This window comes from Lissotriton helveticus, chromosome 2_1 (genome assembly GCF_964261635.1).
Source record: "Lissotriton helveticus chromosome 2_1, aLisHel1.1, whole genome shotgun sequence".
NCBI lineage: Eukaryota > Metazoa > Chordata > Amphibia > Caudata > Salamandridae > Lissotriton > Lissotriton helveticus.
Genome location: NC_136059.1, coordinates 892,479,214 through 892,499,657, shown reverse-complemented (window position 1 = coordinate 892,499,657; position 20,444 = coordinate 892,479,214). Strand labels below are relative to the sequence as shown.

Below are 20,444 nucleotides of genomic sequence, written 5' to 3'. Positions count from 1 at the left end.
CCTTCCCTCGTCTATCCCTCCACTATCCTTTTCAATCTAAATACTAGATTAACATGTCCACCACTCAAATTACTCTCATATTTCACTATACTAACTCACCACTAAAACTTTATGGGTTTCGGAGTAGCGTGCTACTCGCCGAAAAAGCACGTCAATACCTTATCAGGGGTAGCAAGCGCTATAAATGCAAATCTCTTTTCCCTCTTCTATCCCTCCATTATCCTTCTCAATCCAAATAACTGCCTAACATATCCCCCACTCAAATTACTTTCATATTTCACTATACTAATTCACCACTAATCCTTTATGGGTTCCGGAGTAGCGTGCTACTCACCAAAAAAGCACTTTGACTCCTCGTCAGGGGTAGGAAGCGCTATATAAATTTACAATACAATACGAGAAAGGTGCAGTGAAACGGGTGAAAGCAAAAAGCACTGAGGAATGATGACGCAGAGTGATCCTTTCATTGTTAGTATACTATGCTTGGGACTACTGACTATCCATCTAATCAGAAAACAAATGAATGATTAAATCAGTGTCTTATAATGCATGTAAGCAATACGATGCCAATCCATCGATGGCTTTAAGATGGTTGATGCTATAACATTCTCTTAAAACAAATATCTGTTGTTGGGAGTTGTTAACTTGGAGTATAGCCATTGATGATCGGTTATGTTCAATGAATTTCATAAATTAATGCTGATATGGCCCAAAGAAATGTAAGCACCCAAAGAAATTTAAGCACCCACTTTCATCTTCATATGGCATGGATTGGTTTAATTTTCGCAGGGTGTTCTAGTTTACTATAATAGTAGTAGTTGCTAAGTATCACTATTATGGATACTTGTGCCAGAAGATGAACGTCTAGCTTGGGCACACCGCCTAAAGGGGAGGCTGCTAGCACAATACCTTGGTGGGGGCTTCTCAACAAATTAGCTTTCACAGATCAAATCAGCTGCAGCATTTTATTGGCAATGTAAGAATTTGAATAACGGTATCTAGTCATAGGAGAGCTGTGGATATTCCATGTGAAATTCAAGTTTAGCGCAACGGTAATGAGGCAATGTCTCAAACGATTCAAGAAGAGTCAACAGCTTTGGGAAGTATTCAAGTTCTGCTCAAGTGGGAAACCGCAGCAGTGTAAAGTTCACACATGGGATAAAACAATGTGAATTAACAAGATATCCTGCAGCCAGTGCTGCTACATGCACTTATCGGTGACAATACAGCAACTGGAAGACTCGGTTCTGAAATTGAGGTATATGGAAAACAAATTATTGATTTAGGGTAGACTAAAGGCATCTGAAATGATGGGATTACATTAGCAAATTCGTGACATGCTGTCAAACAGCAGGTGCTGCTAAGAATTTCTACTATAGATATCTAGAAACTATTAAAATCAGATGACCCTGAAGTGGATAAGCTGTGTCAGCAGGGGGTGGAGTGAGCAAAGGACGGCATGACTGCCTAGAGTGGGACCGGTACCACAGATAGGAAAAAGTACTTACAGTGCAATCTGGGGAACCCTTGTCAAGTTAGGGAGGAAAGTATTAATGAGGATGAAAGATTCATTGGGACAGTCAAGGATTCCACCCACAAATCACACAATAATGGGAACTACATCAGTGAAGACCTATTAATGGAGGAATGTACAAGATGTTTACAGTTCTCACAGAAACCAGGACATGATAGTAAGTTTAGGCTTCACAATTGATGTAGGATATTCTGTAAGGATAAGAAGTTACCAAAAGAGTAAGTTATGCACAGAAAGGACTTTGACCACCTGCATAGAAAATTGTGCTGACAAAACAAGAGAACAGAATTCTGAATGGCAGAGCGGAAGGAAGAACAGCACTTGGAAAGCAAAGGTAAAGTAGAGATTGGGTTGCTGCAACAGAAGGACAGTCCAAAGAAGAACCAGTTACATGCCAACAAAATGTGTTTGTTAATATATATATATATTTGAAAAAAGCATCAACAACCTATGGATTTCAACTGAAAAAATAGGAATGTACATTTCCTGAAATATATTACTCTTCGGTTAAGCCTGTTTCACATTGGAGTGGCCATTCAGACTATTCTTCCAAAGTTAGCGCATATCCTGAAACATAACCTCAGAGCAGCTTTGAAAAGAGGTAACATCATTCTGCATCAAACTTCAGTCTTCAATAATTTGCTGTGTGATGCCTAAATGGACTGCAAATCTTCCAGCGAGGACCCTTGAGCGCGATACTCCTGTGCAGGCATTGTACCACACGATGAACAAATGCAAGGGAATAAATCACTTGCCAAAATTGCAATTTCACGCACTACATTTGCTTTGACCTGTAGAGGCTTAACATTTCTTCATGAAGCAAGTGTAAAGTAGATCTGTGCTGTAAATAAAAGCAGTGTAAACCCCTAGACCGTACTCATTTTAATTAACTTGAATTAATATATTAATTTTCCCATCGGTAAGCGTGGATTACATCGTAAAACCAGCACTTTACATAATTGGGGCTACAATTCAAAACGTGCCCACTAAGTAGGCACATAATATGTGCTTGTCGGCACAAACTACTGGTTTATTAAGAATGAGCTCTCCTCCACAAAGCCTACTGTACCTCATGGACTTGATTGTTACAAGCTATTTAGAAAACAAGTTTCCTTAAACAGACTATCAACAAGCATTCCGTGTGAAACAGTGTGTCATTAATTTAATTTTCTGGAGAAACTAACGTTTTTTTGTTTTTTAAATGGCTAGATCGCAAGACTTGGAGGTCACTATCAGCTAATGTGGCCACAATTACTGTCCACCTTATGCCACAGCGTCTCCAATATAACAAGTGCCTAATTTGTAAAAGAAGTGCTGGTGCGCAATGCTTTGCCAAGAAACCTGCAGGTGGTAAAATTAAATGTCGGCGCAACAAATACCATGGCAGAATAGACTTGAATCCAGTTCCGGCCTCTTTAATTCACTTCTATATGTTTCCTACTACTTTATCTCACTCTTGAAGGTTCGTGCTATGTGCCTTTCTTCCCATCTTTCCGCTTTGTTTGCTTTTCCTTCTCATACTCTTGGTAAGTCTCTTAATGCAAAAAAGTAAGTAATGTAGCTCTAGGCGGCGGCTGCAGCAAATCCAAGGTGGCGGAACGGGTAAAAAAATAGAAATATAAAGGTACCTTTCTGCCAGCCGCCGCAGTCTTCTGCTCCCTCACTGCGCCTCAATGCTCCTGTCCAGGCACTACAATTTCCATGAGCACAGTCTCCTAGACCCCACGCAATCCCAGCAATTCTTTCATGCTATTAATCCCTGCATGAAGGGGGGGGGGGGGGGGGGGGGGGGAGAGGAGGCTCAGGGGCCGGCGCCATAACCCACGCCGAGCCCCAGTGGGAGAACCAGTTCTGGGCGCCCAAGAGCGCCCAGAAGCAGCAAGTGAGGCACACCACCCCTCGCGGGAGCACCACAGTGGCGCCAAAAAAACCCTGGCCAATGGGGGGACAACGCTAGGTACAAACCCCCCAATGGCAGAGCAGCACCTGGGTGGCGGGAAGAGCGAGGGGGGGATATCAGCATCCGCTCGCCCAGATAGCTCCTATCTTCGTGGAGCGGGGAAGCGGCGAAGCTCTGCCGAGGGAGACTGAAAAAAAGCCCGAATTTCTTGCCTAAGGAAACCAATCGGTGTATTATCCGTCTAGCGAAGAGGCGAAGCCCTGCCAGTCTGATTGGGGTTCGGGAACATGACAAAAGCGAGGAAGGTGCGCCGGCTCAATAATTTTCCAGTGGAGCCCTCGAGACGCTGCATGTGGCTGCAGCGAAACTATGATGCAGTGGCCCTCTCTCTGGTGCCAGTAAGGGGACGGGTGGCTAGAACCCACTGAACGGCCCCGGGCGGGAGGCGGTGGAGGTCTCCACACGCAACCAGGAGGTTTGTGGGCCAGGTAGATCATCTTGGGGCCCGCATAGCCCATATCTAAACAGGGCCCCCGAGGCGCAGCCATTGTTGAGGCCCGGCGCTCTGTCCGGGTCCGGATGGGCGCCAAGGTAGCACGGAACAGAAGCTGCCTGGCTTCGCCGGAGTTCGGCCTGCAGAGGGGGAGAGGATGTAACCTTACGGCTAGAGCTACCGACTTTGGAGCTCGGGAACCAGGTTCGATCCTCGGCTTCAGCTCAGGATCTTGCGAGTCTGGCCAGGTAATCCCCCCCTGCCTACCAAAAAATGAACGTATCCTTGAACCTCGCAGCGAAGCAGGTTGTAGGCGGGTGATAGGGCACAGTTGAATGTTCCGGGAGTTCCACACGGGAGTGGCACAGAAAGCCTGCGTTTTCCCGCGTCTTCATACTTACCCAGCGAACCGTCTACCAGGAAAGGTGACCAGCTGCAAGAACCAAGCCGCCAGGAAAGCGAACCCTGTGATGCCCAAGCCCACCACCGGAGCAAGAGACTGCAGCGGGAAGAGGAGGCCGGGAGCGAGTGATGTGGTTTCTAAGACCCCTCTACCGGCTCCCCACGCAACGGTGGAAGGGGAAGCACCGGGCAATACAAGACACCGGCTGTGGCAAGGTAAGGGATCAAAGAAAGGAGCGTGCGAGAGTTACCAAAAGTCGAATTTACCCTGTCTAGTTTATTAGGGGAAGGGTGCTTTCTGCAGCCGGTGCACGGAGGTGGGGGTCGAGAAGCCACTACAGCAGGTGGTGACAGGGGCTAAGCCATGTTATTGGTAAATTCCCCCCCCCCCCCACTTCCCCCCAAATGGTCTGAAAGCTACATGACCTCCGATAGCCTGCGAGGCAATTTCGGCTGGCCGAAATAGCTCAGTTGGGGAGAGCGTTAGATGGAAGCTCTAAAGGTCCTGAGTTCAATCCCGGTTTTCGGCAAGGTCTGAGAGGTTCCTTGTTTCCCACAAAAATCTTCCTCTCTCCCAAGGCCACGAGCTCGAATGGTTAGAGCAGATGCGGCGTAGGGAAATGACGAGGGTTGTAGGCTAACCCATAAGCCCTAATATGCCAGGGGGGCAGGTCCGTTTTCCTGCCGCTCTCCCCCTCCCCTTTAACCCTTCAGCATCGAGGGTAAAGGTAATGTAATGGCACATCACGGAAGGTGTGGATTAGGAGATCTCTATCCTCGAGAATCTAGTTCTTTTTACTGGCTCACAATCAAACGGTTTTCCTCACGGTTGGTGGCGCTTTCCAAAGCACACCACTGCGCGAGCACGCGGGCCCCTTGCATCCCTGCAGTGATTTGGAACTTGTAAAAACTGGTTCCTATACAGTGTATTGTCTGTCTGAGTTAGAGCGGTATGTTAGCGCAGCTGGTTAGAGCTCCGCGCTAATAATGCCAAAGTCACAAGTTCAACCCCGGTTCAGTGCAACATTTAAAGTTAAAAAAGAGATGCTTTAGAAGTGAGCAGGAGTTTCCTATGATTGGCACCAGCAGTCAATTCAGGCACTTAAGAAAGTCTGCCGAATGGTGCCATTGTCTGGCAAAAATAGAAATGAGCAACACAGCAGTGGTTGATTTATTCAGTATATACTAAAAATGACCAATACCTATTACCAAGCATTCCTCGTAGTGTCAGGTGCCTGGAATAATCCAAATGAGCATGCTTGTAGGAGAGTGATGGTGAGTAGTTGCGCAGGTATAGTCACTGGCGCAATCGGTGGCGAAAGATGCAGTGGCCTCCCGGCGAAGGCCCTGGCACCTATTAAGTTAATTTCTTCTCTACAAATTAAACACTGGAAATTCACTGTACGGTGGATGGGCCTAGTTCACTTAAAGAACTTGGGTCGAAGCACACATGGTTGTCATTAGATAATATAATAGTTCAGCCAAATTTTCTTCGTTTGAAGGGAACGGGTAAATGCCCCTTGGCTGATGGTGTAGACCTAATTAGGCAGGATCCCGACTCACATCACGCATGTGGAACTGTGCTTTAGAGCCACGACCAACATCTCGGTATGGATGCTGCAGAGTCACCAACAGCCTACTCGACCTCCTCAGCCCCCACCCTGGGCTTGCTGCTAATTATTGGTGACCAGTTGCTAGTGCCAGAGCTATGTGTTAGCGGGGGCTTGAAGCAAGTGGAGAGGGACGGGGGAGGCAGCCGTGCCACTTCGGGTTCCCAACAAGATCATACATAACCTGTCAACAGAGCGCCACAATCGGTGCAGAGTTTCATTAAGCAACAAAAGATTATTTTTTTTTTAAATTAAAAAAGAAAAACGCCAACTTCCCATCAATAGTACAATAATCCCCCACATCAGCTCACTGACCCGACGCTCACGCTGACAGTATTAACAGAACTTTGTCAGAGTGTCCCCCCCGCCGGCAGGCACTCGCACACCAGCGGCGGGTGACATCGTGGGGGAGATCTAGACGTCTCGCCTGCCCATCTACAGGGAGGCCCCCGCCACCCTATGCCCACACAGCCCTGAGGCAGAGATCATGGGGCGACAGATCCAAGGAAGCAGCGGGGGGAGAGGCGAATTGGCGCCGCGCAACCGAACTTCAGGGGGCCGCCGCATCCTGCCCACGGCCCAGAGGGTTTCAGGCAGGAAGGTACCCGGGGAGTGCGGTCTATGCACTTTAAGTGGCAGGTTTTTTAATAGGAGTCCTGGGTTCGGATCCCGGCTTCATCATGTCTCCAAGCACGGTGAGCCTGCGAAGTCATTTCACCTGCCTGTGCGCCAGTACCCTTATCCGATAACTGCTCGTGGGCCTCGACTGTGCTGAATGTGATCGCCAAGCGAGACGCTTGAACCTAGCCCAGACTTTAACGCCAAGCATGGACAACAGTTAGGTATGCAGCCACTAAGCGCTTCGTATTTCCGCAGCTCAGCAATAGTACATACTTAAATTGGTGCTGTCAGCACCGGCGTTTGAGAGCCGGAGGAAGGCTGGTATATTAAATATAACCCCCCATATTGCCTAGAGTGCTGGCACACTAAATGTGACCCCATTCAAGAAATTCCAGCAATGATGATGAAGAGAGGGGGCACATGTGCACAGGCTGACAGGGAAGGGACACAAAGAGCATTGGAGCCAATCACACAAGGGGACATCTACGTCCAAGAAGTCCCGGCCATGGGCACAGGCCCATGTGGCAGCCATACCCCATTTATACACAAAATCGCAAAGGGGATGAGCCCACAGCATCCCTCTAACTCAAGGTAGCACCGAAAGGGTGGAAAAGAGCGGGGGTGGCAAAGGTGGATTGCAGGCGTCCCATTGATTTTTCAAAAGTTAGGTCAGCTGATGGAGGCGTTGGCTTTGGGTACGAAGGTAAACGCAAGCTCCAACGTTGCCAAGCAGCACCTTTCACGGCATTCTTTGGCGCTTTCCCCAGCAGCGAGCTGGTGACAATTAGGAAGCAGAGACCAACGGAGTGGTGCCTACAAGCCACAGACAGCAGACCCAGGGCATGGTCGGAGGAGAGAACTCCCCAAAAAAATAAAAAAATAAAAAATACAAGAACAGGCAGGAAAAGGCGCAGTGATACAACTGCATTGCATCAGTAGGAGCAAGTATTGCGTGGTGTGCTGCTTGTTCAGATACATGGGGGTACGCCCAGCAGGCGAAGGGCCAATTTTGCCAACATCAAGATGGGGACAACCTAAGCAAGCTCCAAGGGACAGCTTTGATGCGCCAGGCCTTAGCAACAGCCGGGTTGCCATTAGAAGCCATTGCTCCTCCCCCACTCTTTCAGGATCACGCACCTGCCTCGGCATCGCAGCACGACATGCCAGAGGGAAGAATCCGGGCAGTGGGCAGGTTGCGGTCCCAGGCACAAAAAAAAAAAACCATACATCCGACCACAGCTACTGTAGACCACACCGCCGGAGGTCAGGACCACTCACTTTGGGATGCCGCACGGCAGGGTGAGTGGCGAGGCGGGTCACCTTGGAATGCCGCACGGCAGGGTGTCATGAGAAGGGTGTCATGAGACCCCCTCCTCCCCCCAAGAAAAGGGGGGGGGGGGAGTTTGGAACTTGGGGCGCGTTCAGCGCTGCAACCACCGCCTGACTGGGCAATTCTTTCCCAGCAGGCAAACGCCCACGGCTGGTGTGGGTAGTGGGCCATCCCTTTGTGTCCAGGATGCAGACATGGTGGCACTGGCAGGCCACAGGAGGGCGAGCAAGAACAGAGGCACGTGCATCCGCTTGCTGGGACAGCCAGGAATGAGTTTGAGCCAGCTGACAGTAACACTTGGAGACCTGCTGTCAGATGCAACATAGCACCTGGACACTCTTGTTCATCTCGGGAGGGGGGGGGGGGCAATGGCCAGGCCCTAATTGGGGAGAAAGGCATGGGGCAGGCCATTCAGGCCGGCGTCACAAAGGCGCCCGCAGGGTACGGCGGCACAACCATCATCGGGTCAGAGATGATCAGCGAGAGACAGCGGAGGGGCGCTGAGTCGTACAAAGCAGGGGACAACGGCAGAAGGAAATAGAACATAGCAGTGCACAAGTTTTTTGCAGGACCAACGGTACGGAATTCATCAGACAGGTTCTTTGATCTTCCTCGGCCTCCCAGAGCTGTTTGGCCAGGACAGAGTCGCATCTGTCAGAAGAAAGGTTTGAGAGTCCTGTTTGAATAATCTGCGGGGTGCAATGGCTCTTGCAGGCCAAAAAAAAAAAAAAAAAAAAAAAAAAAAAAAAAAAAAAGGGAAAAATCGTATTGCTGGGGGAAGCCGCAGGAAGACGTTAGCCTCCCTGCGGCGTGGCGGAAATTGGTACAATGGTTGGCTAAGGAGACACACCGACAGGGCGATGTGTAGGAAGTAGGCCACTCATTTTGGGATGCCGCCCGGCAGGGTGAGGTGGCCGGGCCAAGAAGGGGAGTAGCAAACGGAGACGGTGCTCGCGGCCCAGACCCAGCCGGACGGCAGGGCACAAAAAGGTAGCGAGTTGGGGGCAAACTCCTTGGAGAAGCTACCCCTCCCAACACGCAGAGGTCGTGGGTGACCAACCAAATCTTGATCCCAGAAGTAACACGACAAAGAGGACTACCAAGGACTAGCAAAAGAACTGTTTTTTGGCGTGCCATTTACGAACTGAATGTACCACAATATGGTCTGCACAGTATGATGATGACATGTATGATTTATGACCCACAATATGAGCTGCACAGTATGATGATGACATGTATGATTTATGACCCAGATATGATTTATGACCCAGATATGGCAGTTCGCAAATGACACAATGTGACCAGGGTTCATGCTAACGATGACCTTATAACCAGTCTGTGTAGAATCCCAATAAAACTGCGGCCAACAACAACCACAACAACTACAACACCCTGTTGGCTAACTTTATTGGGATACCAGGGCGATATGGGTTTGGGGGGGGGGGGGGGGGAGGTTCAGGGGCCAGCGCCATAACCCACGCCGAGCCCCAGTGGGAGAACCAGTTCAGGGCACCCAAAAGCGCCCAGGAGCAGCAATTGAGGCACACCACCCCTCGCGGGAGCACCACAGTGGCGCCAAAAAACCCCCGGCCAATGGGGGACCCCGCTAGGTACAAACCCCCCAATGGGGGAGCAGCACCTGGGTGGCGGGAAGAGCGAGGGGGGATATAAGCATCCGCTCCCCCAGATAGCTTCTATCTTCGTGGAGCGGGGAAGCGGCGCACCTTCATTTTCTGGACCCACCCACCCACACCTAGGAACCAGCAAATGTCGCAGTGCTGGACAACAACACAAGCGTTGGCGGAAATTAGTACAATGGTTGGCTAAGATGACACACCGACAGGGCGGTGTGTAGGAAGTAGGCCACTCATTTTGGGATACCGCACGGCAGGGTGAGGTGACCGGGCCAAGGAGGGGAGTAGCAAACGGAGACGGCGCTCGCGGCCCAGACCCGGCCGGACGGCAGGGCACAAAAAGGTAGCGAGTTGGGGGCCTAACTTCTTGGAGAAGCTACCCCTCCCTACACGCAGAGGGCGTGGGTGACCAACCAAATGGTGGTCCCAGAAGTAACACGACAAAGAGGACTACCAAGGACTAACAAAAGAACTGGTTTTTGGCGTGCCATTTACGAACTGAATGTACCACAATATGGTCTGCACAGTATGATGATGACATGTATGATTTATGACCCAGATATGATTTATGACCCAGATATGGCAGTTCGCAAATGACACAATGTGACCAGGGTTCATGCGAACGATGACCTGATAACCTGATAACCAGTCTGTGTATAAACCCAATAAAACTGCGGCCAACAACAACCACAACAACTACGACACCCTGTTGGCTAATTTTATTGGGATACCAGGGCGATGGGTTTGGGGAAGATATGTCCCACGGGATGGGCGCAGTGCGAGGGTTATGGGTTTAGTGGGCCGGTTTTGCCCTAAAGCAGGGTCTGCGAGCCTGTGCCCCTGGGCACTAGGAAATCTCAAAGGAACAGCCAGGAGATATTAAAGTGCACATGTCAGTTTGGTCAGCCGTGAACGGCCGACCAAAGTGCACTTTCACTGTTTACAACTCCTCCTCCCATGCTGTGTGATGCTGAGGCATGGCCATGCCGCGACCTAGACCCGGCGGACGGGAAGTAAAAATAAAATGGCAATAAATTAGTTTTATTTACGTTTAATTTTTCTTCTGACTGCTGCATTTCAGCAGTGAGCTGACGCTCCTCAGCCGTATCGGAGGAGCCGTCCCTGAAGTAACCCCCACTGGCTGAAATTAAGCACTGTCTATATGACTGTTTCTGTCCCCGGAACCAGGCATGGCATTAGAGTAGTTGCAACCAATATATTGAATGCGGGCTGTACCTTGTAGGGAAAGCAGACTACGCAAAGTAAGGCCACATTAGTGCTGGTAATATTAGGATGGTAACGTGGACTTCACCAACCATTTTAAATCAATTATTAGAGGATAGCGAGCCACTGAAAGCTCTTGTCAGGCTCAAGCGTGAAGCCTTACTCTGGCTGAGCTCAAGGTCATGTTGGAACCACGGCCAGACTGGGAACCGAAACCGACCCTGACAAACAGCTGGGCCGGCCCCCAGGAGGGGTGTGTGCTAGTGGAAAGCACCGCTCCTATCTCACCACTGCAACTTTTGTTACAGGGGCAGATATTGCAGCTATGCTGCAAAGCCAGCAACCAGGGGTACAAAACTGTCCCCCACCCTGGCAGCACACCGGGAAAACGCCTGGTGCCTGCTACGGCCAGTCCGGCCCTGGTTGGAACCCGAGCCCATAATGAGCTGAGCTTTCATTTGGCTTCTGCCTGCCTTCCCTTCAGGTAGGATGTGGGGTTACCGTTACGTCCAGAGATGCAGACTGTGGAACTCCGGAACCAGGCTCAACATCCAGTGATTCTGGGTAAATCACTTATTCTCCCCATGCCTATAAACAATGCATGTGCCGCTATGTATTTAAACTGGTGCTGCAAGAACAGTGCTCCAAAATCTTCGGGTCGAGTTTAGACTGCTTTTTAAAAACTGCCTAAGAATGCACCAAGATAAAAACAAAGCCTTTACATAAAGATAGATACACATTTTCTGGCTGATTTATACAGAGTGAAACCCGCAAACTTCACTGCTTCCACGCTTCAGTTCTGTGACCCTATGCAAATATTCTATTTAATCAAAACTCTTTTTTCTTTATTATTGCATAAGAAAGTATTTTCGAAAATGTGATTTCAGACTACCATGTGTACAAAACGTTTAAGAAGTGCTTCTGAGTGCAATGCTATTTAGCTTTGAAGAGACTCTGGAACGTGTTACCCGATTTGTTGTATGAACACAATACATTTTCAGGGTTGGCTCGTGCACGGGATCTAAGATCCGAGCCAGAGCCTCGGCTCGGTTCTGGCTCTCCCTGTTAACTTGTTGTCTCGCCGACCTCTAATCATTAGATGTCAAGATCCTTATAAGTTAATTGAATAACGGCCACTCAGTATGAACCAGTTCAGGGCAACACACACATTTGGAGTTTCAGATGAACAACTAACAAAAATGAGAGATGGTTGAAAGCTGGCTGATGTTTGTCCACATATCTATCAAGGGATGCCCATGCTGCTTATAAACGTGAAATCAGATATGAGGAGTCCTATTACTGAATCTAGCTAAGATCCATTCATCAAACTGTGAAAAAACAAGCACACGCATCACCTTCTTTCCACTCAGTCTCAACCACTGGAGCGACATCTTTTACTGCCTAAAGTTTTCCTCACTATGGATCATTTCCTTGAAGAACCCCAAACACTGCACCCACACTCAACTTTTTCAACTCACGTAGCAGGAGATAGTGCCACTGCTAACTCCTGTCCACATGGGCCATTCAACCCACAGTTAAAATTAAAGAAGGAAAGATTCGTGCTAATTAGAGTGTTGGGCAGTGCAGGCGATATGGAAATTAAATCACGAGTACAATATCGCAATGGATTTTCCAGTAGTCTCACTGACCACGGCAGCAAGGTGCTGGTCCGCAGGCAATCAAGCCTGCATGTATTACCAGTCAGAAGGAGGATTTTGAAAGCAAAACGATCCACACATTCATGGGCATAATCTCCAACTCACGTGACATAATAGAGATCAGTCACATCTGTTCAACTCCACTGTTCTCCCAAACAGGCAGAAAAGGTACAAGTGACTGCTGGGTCACAAGGAGTGGCCTGCAACTCAGGCTGGAGAAGGTGGTCTATATGAAGCAGATAGCCTCCTTGGAATAAGAGGCACATTGCCAGAACTTTGCTCCCGCCTGCTTTCACCATTCCTGGGAGGGAGCAGACACACCCTCCTCGGGCTCCAAGGCACATTCCAACAGCTCTGCCCCAACCCGTGGGACTCTGGTATGATACTATTCAACTTGACCACTCTCTCCAGCTTAGAAGGAATCATGGAACATGCAACGCTTCCTTTCCTCTCCGATAGCCCAACCTCTCTCCCCCCCCACCACCACCACCTGGACAACAAGCAGGAAGAATGAAACAGGCCCTCTCACTGAGCCTCAGGGGGCGCTTCAACAGAACAGTACTTTCCCTGACCCAACCCCGGCCAAGAAAGGATGCTTCCTGAGGCTACCCAATCGCTCCCGCCCTCCCTTCCGGAGTCTACCCACAATCTCCATTCTCATCAGCAGCCTAGCTGTATCAACAACCTAGTCCTTACCATGAAACACCAGTGGGAATTAATAAGAAGTAGATGGCTGGGAGGGGGGGGGGGGGGCAGATGTCCAATCAGACTCCAGTCAGCGGGCACTGTGTGCCTGTGTCCTCGAGTCATCCCTTCGTCACTGAAGCATCACTTCTGGCAACAGCTACAGTCTTTATAGTGAGACGACCTGGTTACCACTGCAAAAAGATGGTGAAATCCTTTTGCTAAATTGTAACAAGGTTTCTTCCCTGCACAGGAATGCTTCACCCTCCAGGCATCTGCAATCTAGGCATTCCTAGGAGTATTAATACAGCCAATGTCCCTTTGAAATGGCTGTATGCAATAAATAGGAAATGCTCTATAAGTCTTGAATGACGCGAAACACAATGTTGGTATTTACAGCTGGTCAACGAGTGAATGTCACCTGCGGTAGCCACTGGCTGTGGGAGCTGCCATATAGAGCCTGTCTCCATAAACTATACATGTATTCTATAAGTACTGGGAGAGAGCGAAAGAGGTCGCAATAACGCCCTTGAACGAGAAACATTTATTTCCACAATCCCCACTCTTTTATGCAATAATCAGTTGAGCTTTTAAAATGTGTTCTTGTATAGAAATTAATAAAACACGTTGAAAGTAAAATGCGTTTGCGTGCATAGAACTGCCCTTTCAAAATGGAAGCATTTCAAGCTCTGTAATGCACGGTCGGTTGAACCTTGAAAAGGGGTCACGCTTAATGAGGAAGTAGTGATTCAGAGCAGAAGGCCACATGCACCCATGAAAGGAAGAAGATACAGCACTTAAGGAACTGCGGTCAGTTCTTGTGCTTCTGTTAGGTTTGTTTCTAGGGGATGGGGATAAGCAGGACTGTGCACCGCTTCCCTTTTGAAACGTGGTTTTCTGTTGCACATACATGTGGTAATAGACAGGCTTTTTAGTCCTGTAACAAGGTGTACCTTAAGTGGTGATGGCTGCTTATGTTGAACGAAAGAGTTTCAAATTGCCTACCTTCCCTCTGATCTAAGATGCATACTGTACTGTTATTTTATTCTAAATCAATTCAGAGATAAGTTAGTCTAGTGCATTCAGATGATGTGCATTACACACTTGACATTTCTATACATTAAAATTACAGAAAATAGCTACTCTGTATATATTGGATTTAAGCACCATCATTAGTTTTAACATATCTCCCATCGGTATATCCAGTTACTAATTTTAACTTCTGTCTGGTGATTGTTGCTTCAACGTACCCACAGATGCAAGTAATTCAGGAACACTACTTACAGAAAATAAAGTATTACCCCTTGATTTTGGAGTCGTTAAGAAGGTGATCGATATGTCCTCCATTCATTCTCCAGTGCTGGGACCATGGAGGGGAAACAGTTCGAATTTTCCTTAGCGTGCTCTGACTTGTAGCTGCAAATCCGATGCCCACTACTGTTGTATGTTCCCGAGTAGGAAATTCCTCAAATATTGACTTGTAAAGCTTAGTAGTGGGTTTATTGCAGCACCTAATACTACCAATACACAGACCTCGAGAACAATATTGTACATTAAATATGGATCACATGAGAGTATCTCTAGGAAACCTTAAAATGTAATCCTTGTGAGATGCAAAATGTTTGAGACGCTTCTAAATCCTTTAATGCCTTGAGATTTCGGGAGCAAAAACTAATAGACTGTGCTAAAACCAATTATGACAAAGAAAGAATCATGGCATCCGCCCTTTGGGGTTGTGTTTCTAGTGTGTGGACAAACTACACCCCTCTACACGTTCACTGGAGTTTTTAAGGTTAGCTGAGCAAAATCTCTCTTCTGTAGTTGCTTAATTCAGTATCCAACAGGCCTAATGTCACCAGTTGAATGTTCTAAGCATATGTTACTATACTGAATTTGAAATGCAGCCGTGTCAGTAGCTTTTGAATCTTTTATAAGTTGCAACGCTTTTTGGTTCAATTGGCCTGTTCTGAGCCATGTAGTAAACTACGTGCCATATTCAGCAAATCTTAATTTATATGGAATACACTTTGGTTGCTGAATTCCACACCTGCCTATGCGTAGTTTGATCACTTACCACCAAACAAGTTATTAAGCATTGCTTCCCGTAGTCAAGCATGTTAACCTGTCACAATCCTATTCTTACTTTTTTCATTTGCCGTGTTTAGACTTCCCTTAACATAGCTGTCCTTAGCTGGTATTTGTATTTGTATTTAATTTATTTATAGAGCGCTAACAATCATCCTGAGTAGGATATCACGGCGCTAAAGTTGGATGCTGAGAGAGACGATGACCACACTGAGTGATGATTTATTCTAATTTAGGGAAGAGTAGTGTCTTTAGTTGTTTCCTAAAAGACAGAAGGTCATCTGTCAGTCTAAGACTGGGAGAAAGTTCATTCCACTTAGTAGCCGCCAGATGCGAGAAGGCTCGCTCTCCCATCCTGACAGTCTTCACCCGGGTGGTGGTGGCTCTTCCTAATGTACTGGATCGGAGGTTCCTCGGTGGTCTGTGGAATTCAACTTTGTTATGTAAAATGGTAGGGCCTGCGTTATATAGCACCTTGTGTGTGATACATAGTAATTTAAAATTGGCTCTTTGTCGCATCGGGAGCCAATGAAGCTCTCGCATGCAACTTTTAGCCGAATCAAATTTCTTTTTATTACAGACAGCCTTTGCCGCGGCATTTTGTACCATCTGCAGTTTGGAAAAGAGATAGTCTGCCATCCCGACAAACAGTGAGTTGCCATAGTCCAGTCTGCTCATCAGCAATGACTGAACCAGAGTTTTCCTGCATTCAGTCGGGATCCAGGGGAAAACTCGTCTGAGCATTTTCAGCAATGCAAAGCTTTTGCCGCAGACAGTGGAGACATGTGATTTCATGGACAGAGCACTGTCCAATACCACTCCCAGGTTTTTTGCTTTTGGGGTGGGATTCGGAGGCAGCCCCAGGTTGCTTGGCCACCAGCTGTTATCCCAGAGCTGGGGATTTTTGCCAAACAAGAGGATTTCTGACTTGTCTGCATTTAATCTCAGACAATGCTCTTGCATCCAGTTGGCCAGTTCAGTCAGGCAGTTTATCAGTCGAGTTTTAGGATCATCCTTTTCATCAATGGTAACCATTAACTGGGTGTCGTCAGCATAAGAACACATTTCGACACCCCAGCGTCTTCCAATGGCTGCCAATGAGGAAACGAAAACATTAAACAAAGTTGGACTGAGTGAGGCCCCCTGGGGAACTCCATATTTAATGTTTCGCGGGGGAGAGATGAAGTCACCCAAACACACTGATTGTGTTCGTTCCTCCAGAAAAGATTTTAGCCATCCCAATGCCTTGTCTCGTATACCTTTCCCTTCCAGGGCTTTCAGTAATTGGTCGTGTGGAACGGTATCAAAAGCCGCTGATAAATCAAGGAGTATCAGAACGACTGTCTTACCTTGATCTACCTGGGCCCTAATGTTATCCGTCACCGCCAAAAGTGTTGTTTCGGTGCTGTTATTCACCCTGAAACCCGTCTGGGAATCGTCCAATAGTTCATTAGTTTCCAGATAGCTGGAAAGCCGTCTGTTGACCAATTTCTCCAGCACTTTAGAGAGGTAGGGTAACTGGGATATTGGCCGGTAGTTTGCAGGATTATTAACATCTAATCCTGCCTTTTTTACTAGCGGAGTAACTAGGGCCTGCTTCCAGGATCTTGGGAATGTAGCAGAGCATAAGGAAAGATTCAGAACTTTCGTTACGGCAGGGCAAATTACAGGGGTTAGCTGAGAGTAAATGTGGTGTGGACATGGATCTAGTAGGGATCCTGACTTGACTTCAAGCATGGCTTTGCCCACCTCAGCTTCTGAAAATGGGCCAAAACCTGTACAAGTAGCTTGAGTCGTAGTTAGTACATTGTTCTCGATAATTTCTGGCGTGCAATTAGAGAAGGAGGCGTAGATATTATCAATTTTCTCACAGAAGAAATCATTTAATTTATTGCAGTTCTCCTGTGTTGGAGTAAGTTTTACTGAGAGATTTGTTGGATTGCATAGTTCCCCAACAATTTTGAAAAGTTCCGTGGTGGAATTTTTATTTTCAGTTATTCTGCGTGTAAAGTACTCCTTTTTTGCCTTCTTAATTGCTTTGTTGTAGAATGTTAGCGCTTGTTTATATGCGCTTCTAGTCTCGTCAGATTTGCCTAGTCTCCATTTATGTTCCAGAGAGGTACATTTTCTCTTTAGAGATTTCAGCTCTGGTCCGTACCAGCTGGTCTTGCTGGGGGACGAAATAGCTCTATAACCGGCGTTTTGTACACCTTAAATATGAGGCCTCTGTACTATTGCCATCAAACTAGTACTTTCTATACAACGAACATGCCTTTCTACAAGAGCTCTTTATATTATGCGTGTTTCGAAGATTCCTCTTTAAATAATCTACAATATTTTTGCAATGAAAGGAAAAATAAAGGCCATAATGTGCTGAATGCCACCAAGTTCTCCAAGTGGGCTTGTGATAATCATTATATAATAAGGTGATCAGCTTAATAGCTTATTTGTCTGACGTGTGCTGCATGGGGATGGAGGATGTACGGAGCCATCTCACTCCTGCATGCAGGTTAGAGGATGAGCAAAGGGCAGTGAATGGACTCAAGCTTGGCAAAGGCAAAGACTTCCCCAGTCTTCACCTCCTACTGGATGAGGCCTCCATTTGGCTCAACCAATGAGGCGAACAGCTGGAGACTTAGAAGGTGGAAGATGTTAATCAGGAACAGATGCGCCCATCGCTCATCTTATTTACCTACCGCCCGCACGCCTCGATTCAGGGATGGGCAGGGTGTGCAGTGATATACAGACATGGTGCTCGTTCTCCTGAAGCCCCATGGTTAGACCTGCACTATCCTGACAATAAGACTTAGAAGGAGACTAACTACTGCCATCAAACGTATGCCCATTAGTGCGTGCATCAGGTCCCCACCCTGGTGTCTTCACTCAGGCCCCGAGGCTCAGCAGAACTAACTCACTGGGGAAGAACAGCGTGGCCCACAAGGTAAGTGCTGAACCAACCTGTGAGTGCTGATGTGTGTGCCTTTGTTTATTTAAGTATGCATGTGAGGGTCTGTTCTTGTATGTATTGGGGATTGTGTGTAAAAATGCAAGTGTGAATGTGTGGGTGTGTGCGTGGGGTTGTCTAGAACAATAGCTCAATAGGAAATGTGAGGGACAGACCAAGAGCATCTATAAAGACAGGTGGCTGGGTGGAGGAGGGGTGCATAAAACACGCCGGGTCCCCACTGACTGGTTTATAGCCAGCAAGATGATTAAGTAAGATAAGTGCGGCATGCTGACCAGTTTAGGTGGCCTCCATATTCCAAGTTTGAAATTAGACAAGACCAACACAATATTTCACCATCCATGGTTAATACGTTGTTAGAATTTTTTTTTTTTTTTTTTTTATTGATTCAGTTCAAGGTCATATATACCAGAAAATAAACATACACAAAGACTATATCAAATCCCAAACAGCATATAAAAATTTACATTTTCAGGATTAATAAATCAACAAATAAACAATAAAATATTTTAACTTAAACTAAATAGCTGATATATTGATTAACTCATTTGATAGCAGGAATAATATTCACTGGTGATCCAAATATTCTATCAAAGTCTTCCAAATTTTGTAGCCTCTACGCCTTTTCACAATTGATTTAATGCAATATAGATTAAATTCTAAATAAAAAATATTATAAAACTTTGCTCGCCACATTTCATATGTAGGTGCTTCAGGTTTTAACCACATTGATGATATACAAAGGCGAGCTACCGCCATAGCCATGAATATAATATATCTGTTTTCTTGATAACCTGAAAACACTTCATTATCATTTGATAAACCAAAAATAATCATCTCTCTTGAGATTTTTACATCGCATTTTGTGATATGTGCTAGTAAAGTTTCTATGGATACAAAAAAACGGTTTTAATATAGGGCAGTCTGAAAAAATGTGCATTATATCTGCTAGATCACATTGACATCTATAGCATTTCCCATTGTTGCCACTGCTCCATTTTAACATTTTAAGTGGTGTATGGTACAGATTAAATAAAGTTTTGTAGTGTTGTGAATATAAGCAGAATATGTAGATCATTTTTTAAAACCTTTTGTCCCCCTAACTAAGGCTTATACCCAGGACAGTAGGGATGTCATCAACAGACTAGAGGGCCAACCTTTTGATTCAGATTCTGAAATTCTAGTCACAATGGACATTGACAATCTCTATACAAGTATTCCACAGGGAGATGCTTTAGCTATCATCAGTGACATCTTAGAAACAAGGACACGCCCACACCAAGTCCCTACAGACTTCATAGTGCAATGTGCTAAAATTGCCCTAAATGAAAATTACTTTCTATTTGGTGGTGACTATTATGGCCAACTCAAGGGGGTAGCCATGGGGGCTATTTTTGCCCCAGATATAGCAAACCTTTATGTAGCTGCATTCGAGGACAAAGTGGTTTACAATAATAATCCATTCAGTACACACTTACAACATTATCTGAGGTACATCGATGATGTTTGTCTCATTTGGAAGGGCACAGATGATAATTTGAAGAACTTTTATGATTGGCTAAATCAACAAGATACAAATTTACATTTCACAATTGAAAGTAATAGAAATTCGATTAATTTCTTAGATCTGTCTATATACGATGACAACAGAGTACTAGCGATGCGTTTGTATACAAAGCCAACAGCAAGGAATACCCTCCTTAAATATGAGAGTCATCACCCTCGTACTCTCCGGGATAACTTCCCTTTTGGACAGTTCTTACGTCTCAGACGTAACTGTACCAAGAGGGAGGATTATTTCCGTGAGGCAAAGGTTTTGCAATCAAAATTGGTGATGCGGGCATACCCTTACAGATTAGTTAAAAAAGCCATGAAACGTGCATGGTATGACCGTGAGGCCCTAATAACCAAAAAAGTGCATTCAGAAATGGACGATGTGAACATCAAGCCCATAACTTGTGTGATGACGTTTGGATCAGAGTCCAACCAAATTAGATCAATCATAAAAAACAACTGGCATTTGATTAATAAAACTGAACCACATCTGGCACAACCCCGTTTTGCGTTTAAAAGGGGAAGAAATCTGAGAGATTACCTAGTAAAGGCTTATAAAGAACCGCAACCGATCACGTTACAATCACAGTGGGGGCTGGCTCCGATTATTGGTCATTATCCATGCGGTAAGTGTGTGGCTTGTGGAACAACAAAAGAATTGAAAAGGTGTAATGTTAATGGGAAGGAAATTAAGATGTTACACCAGTCTAATTGTAACACAAAAAAATGTTATTTACTGTATTCAATGCC

The 20,444-nt window shown here is 46.4% G+C and overlaps 1 protein-coding gene across 1 annotated transcript in view; it reads right to left on the bottom strand.

The window, feature by feature from the left end:
- The window catches only part of CDC42SE2 (CDC42 small effector 2), a 379,165-nt gene that overhangs the window by 337,753 nt on the left and 20,968 nt on the right, over positions 1-20,444 (bottom strand). The window lies entirely within an intron of this gene.